At 49.4% G+C, this 5,000-nt stretch overlaps 1 pseudogene; it reads right to left on the bottom strand.

Annotated features, from left to right (window-relative positions):
- The window catches only part of LOC140548902 (metabotropic glutamate receptor 5-like), a 35,742-nt pseudogene that overhangs the window by 10,926 nt on the left and 19,816 nt on the right, over positions 1–5,000 (bottom strand).

Raw genomic sequence — 5,000 nt, 5'->3', positions numbered from 1 at the left:
AGCCCACAGAAGACACATGCACTACTGACCTCAGGATTGATAATAGAGACGAAGGCATTAACAGCCAACACACCATGTAGAATTCGCCACTGAAGATCCCCAGTCCTTTTTGTCAGAGGGGGCTTATACAGCACCCTCCACACTGGACGTTTGTCCAAACCCAGCCCAAACTTGCTTCTCCACACAGTGTCCGGCCTGCCATTGAGCACTGACTTATTTAAAACTTTCACACAGCATTTATACAAAACCTGGCCTGACACAGTGTGGAGGTCCAAACTGTGCCAATCAGAAGTCAACAAAGGTCCTGACACTCCGTCCAGATTGGGTGTAAGACCAGTCCTTCGGAAAAGGGTCTTTTCTATTTGGTATCACACCTCCATTGCCATACGCCTGCAAAAGGGACTTGTCCTCCGGCGACAACCTGCTATTCCATAAGTCCAGTATGATCTTGCTCTGCCGAACAGACCACTGCCCCAACAAAGAGGCAACATCATGAACGTTATCTAGGCCCGGCCCGGCCACATCCACCAAGTTCCTTAGTTTAACAGTTTTCGAGGCACAGAGTCTGTGTGTGAGACCAGTGCCCCATCAGCCGACACATCTAGCCGAGCTCCTTTAACCAAGGGCTCCTCCAGCAGCCAGTAGAGAGAGGTCTGCTCTAGTCGGTGGTGTTTGAAAAGAGTCCAAAACTTAAAAGTCCACGATAAAAAAGGGGTAATCCATTCAAATGCAGCTGTCTATGATCCATAAAAAATAGTGCTGTATCAAGCCCCAGTCCATCAACAGTGTGCAAAATACTGCTGGCTATTTCCCTCCACACTAGGTCTGTATCACCGGTCAGGTATTTCCGCAGGAACTCCAGACGAAAAGTTGCCATTCTGCTGAAAAGGTGAATCAGGCCTTGCCCCCCTTCCTCCCTGGGAAGGAACAACACACTCTGTGGGACCCAGTGGAGGCGGTCCCAGAAAAAATCCACCAGGCGTGCTTGCAAACGTGACAATAATCCACCTGGAGGGTCCATACAAGACAGTCTGTGCCAAAGCATTGAAGCAACAAGGTCATTGACAATGAGCACTCTTCCTCTAAAAGAAAGCTGTCCATGGATCCATCTCCATTTCTTTAAACGGCCTGTCATTGTCTCCAGGAAACCATCCCAGTTCTTTTGCTGGAATAAGTCATCCCCCAAAAACACACCCAAGTATTTCAGCCCCCCTCTTTTCCAGGCCATGTTAGCTGGTAGTTGTAGCAAGCCCTCAGACCACGGCCCCACTGCCAAAGCTTCACTCTTTTCCCAGTTTATTTTAGCTGCAGATAAACATCCAAAGTCCTGAATAGTAGCTACCAAATGATCAACATCTGATTGTCCACTGACCATTATTATGATGTCATCTGCATAAGCAGAAAGCTGAAGCCTAGGATGCCCCTCCAGTCCCAAATCCAGACCCACAAGAGTAGAGCGAAGCTTATGAAGCAGTGGTTCAATGGCCAAGGAGTAAAGCATTCCAGACAGAGCACACCCCTGGCGTATGCCACGGCATGCTTTGAATGGTGCACTCAGACCCCGTTAATCTTCAAAACACTTTCAACATCTTGATACAGCACTTTAACCATATTAAGAAAATTCGGACCAAAACCCAGCACGTCCTAAGGTCTGCCACAAATACTGGTGCTCAACTCTGTCAAAGGCTTTTTCTTGGTCTATGGAGATAAGACCAAAGTCAAGCCCACGAAACCTAGCAATGTCCAAAACATCACGCACCAGGAAAATATTGTCCCTGATGGATCTGCCAGGCACACAGTAGGTCTGGTCATAGTGTATGACCTGCCCCATCACATCCCTCAACCTATTAGCCAGGCTCTTTGAAAACACCTTGAGATCTGTGCACAGGAGACTCACCGGTCTCCAGTTCCTGATCTCCTGTAAGTTACCTTTCTTAGGCAACAAGGTGATAACTGCCCGTCTGCAGCTCAAGGGTAAACAGCCCTCCATCAGGCTCTCAGTAAGGACCGCTGACAGATCCGCACCAAGCTCAGTCCAGAAAGCCTTATAAAATTCTACAGGTAGGCCGTCTATACCAGGGGTTGTCCCACCTTTCATGCCCTGTAGTGCCGTATAAAGCTCATTAACCCCTAGCGGTCTTTCAAGAGCCACGTTAGAGCTTCTAGAGAGCTTAGGCATCCCAGCAAAGAAGCCATCAGCCAGCCCAGGAGCATGCCTGTACTCGCTTTTGTACAGTTCAGTATAAAACCGTACGGCCCGTTTCCGGATCTCAGCCGGCTCTGTTAGCTCCCGTCCATCCTCAGAGCGCAGGGCATGAATGAAACGGCTCTGGCCATTTTTCCTCTCCAGGCCAAAGAAAAACTGAGATGGGGCATCCATCTGCGTTAGAATTTGAAAACGCGATCGGACCAAAGCCCCCTGCGCCCTGACACCCAACAGGTCTTTAAGGGCGGATGTTCTTGACCCCAGGACCGCAGCTCGACTCTGATCTCCAGTTGACTCCAGCTGACATTGTAGGTCAATAATTTCAGCCTCAAGTGATCTCACTGACTGGGTGATGTATCTCGAAACATTGAAAGTGTATTGTTGACAGAGCTGTCTTATGTGTACCTTCCCACAATCCCACCATTCACGAAGTTGCGGAAGCAATGTTTTTGCAGTTTAAAATTATTCCAATAAGCCACAAACACGCTTCGAAAACGTGAGTCAGACAACAAAGAAACGTTAAAATGCCAGTAGGCACTCTTGGGTTTAATGTTCGCAATAAAAACAGAACACAGAACCAAGCTATGATCTGAAAAACCAACAGGAGTGATGTCACAGCTTTTAAAAACATTGAGGTGATGTTTAAAACAATAAAAACGGTCCAGTCTGGCCAGAGACACAAAGCCGATCCCTCACCCTAGCCCAGGTATACTGCCTACGGGTCTGATTTAGAACCCTCCACACATCACACAAACTGTTGGTCCTCAAAGATTCCCGTAGAACACGCTGAGAAGCAGCATGAGGTTCTGTATGGTTCCTGTCCAGAGAATCATCCTCAGTGCAGTTAAAATCCCCTCCTAAGAACAGAAAGTCCTCAGAACAAAGGTTCTGCAGAGCTGTATTAACACTATTAAAGAAAATAACCCTGTCGAGGCCTACAGTAGGAGCATAAACATTAAACAAAACTATTTTAAAACTCTCATATGTGGCACAAACCACCAAGCACCTTCCCTGCACCACCTGCTCCACCTCAAAGGACATTGGACGAAAGTTTTTGGCAAACATAATAGCCACCCCCCCAGAAGCTGAGCCCAAATGGCCAAAAACAACCTCCCCGTCCCATTCTGTCCTCCAGTTAGCCTCACTGGCAGGATCACTGTGTGTTTCCTGAAGAAACAAGATGTCAAGACCCTTCCTTTTCATTAAATCATAAATCATTGCTCTTTTTTTCTGATCTCGAGCCCCATTTAGGTTTAAAGATCCCACTCTTATGTGACTCATGAGGAATAGATAGTAAAGGCACGGCACGAGACACAACAGGGTGAGAAACACAAAGCTAGGATGTCTCAAAGCCATCATCATCGTTGAGCTCCAGTTTCAACTTTAGTAAGAGTTTTTTCAGCCTGTAAACCTCCTGCAGAGTGAACTGCTCCTCACCTTCGCTCCTCATTAATGCACGGACTGACTGTATAAACAACTTTCGGTCAGGAAAATAATCGTCCACCGTAACACCCTTCACATTTTTGGTCTTACTGAGGAATAGTCTGATCTTTCCAAAGGTGTAGGCATCACAGGAGTTCGGCTGACTTGCTAACTCTGACATATCGCTGTCAGAGTCCTCCAAAGTGCCAGAGTCTTCACCTAGAGCTGCTTTATGTTTCTCACCCATGGGAGCTCTCTGTGTCCTCCCAGACCTTTGTCCAGTTCTAGCCCGCTTCAGTTTCCTTTTCCCTGGCACTCTAAAAAGTGTTTCTTCAGCTATGGTCTCAGTGTCCATACCCTCTCCCTCCACCAAACCAGCCGCAGCACCCTCCTCAGCCTGACCAGCAGCAGCCACAGTGTCAGTAGGGTCGGGTTTCGAGCCAGAACTCACCGGACTAACATTACTAACTCTGCCAACAGGCCCAGCTACTGCACCCCCCGCCTCAGGCTGCACCTGACTCACTAACTCAGCAGCCCCCTCTGTGGCATCAGCCCTAGGTTGAGCACCACCAGACTCAACGTCCCCTCTAGACCCCCCAGCCACAGCAGGTTCAGGCACCACTCCTGCACCTATACCAGCCGGGTGTCCCTCCACCCTCAGTAGCTGAAGAGCTCGTAGCTCTCGACGTGCCTTCACCCACCTCAAAAGGGCACGAACGCCTCAAATGGCCCTCCTGTCCACACCCAAAACACTTCATGTGATCAGTGGTGGCATAAGACCATGTAGTCAAAGCCGTGGATTCTGAACTTGAAGTTGACGTTGAGCTCCGCAGCTCCGTTCTTCAGCACCATGTACACTTGCCGTCTATAGCAGATAACATGGCGCGCGCTGAGTTTTACCACCGAAATGAATCATTTTCACGGGGGACATGACCTGACCAAAACGGGACAGTTCTGTGATCAACACCTCGTCAGTAATGAAGGGCGGGACGTTCGATAAAATGACCTTCTTAGCTGGATGATCGAGGGGCAATGACCGGCGTCAGAGCTCCCTGAATCACCACGCCGGTCTGAACTACAGTGTTCGCTTTCTCAACACTGTCCAGAAAGATCACCACCGCCTTATTCATCCTGGCAGCGGCCAGCACACTGCTGCACTCCACCACCTCTCCCACAGCCAGCACACTGCTGCACTCCTCCACCTCTCCCACAGCCAGCACACTGCTGCACTCCACCACCTCTCCCACAGCCAGCACACTGCTGCACTCCACCACCTCTCCCACAGCCAGCACCCTGCTGCACTCCACCACCTCTCCCACAGCCAGCACACTGCTGCACTCCACCACCTCTCCCACAGCCAGCACACTGCTGC

This window comes from Salminus brasiliensis, unplaced genomic scaffold (assembly GCF_030463535.1).
Source record: "Salminus brasiliensis unplaced genomic scaffold, fSalBra1.hap2 scaffold_49, whole genome shotgun sequence".
Lineage (NCBI taxonomy): Eukaryota > Metazoa > Chordata > Actinopteri > Characiformes > Bryconidae > Salminus > Salminus brasiliensis.
The sequence above is the reverse complement of the archived record's forward strand: the minus strand, read 5'-3'. Positions and strand labels throughout refer to the sequence as shown.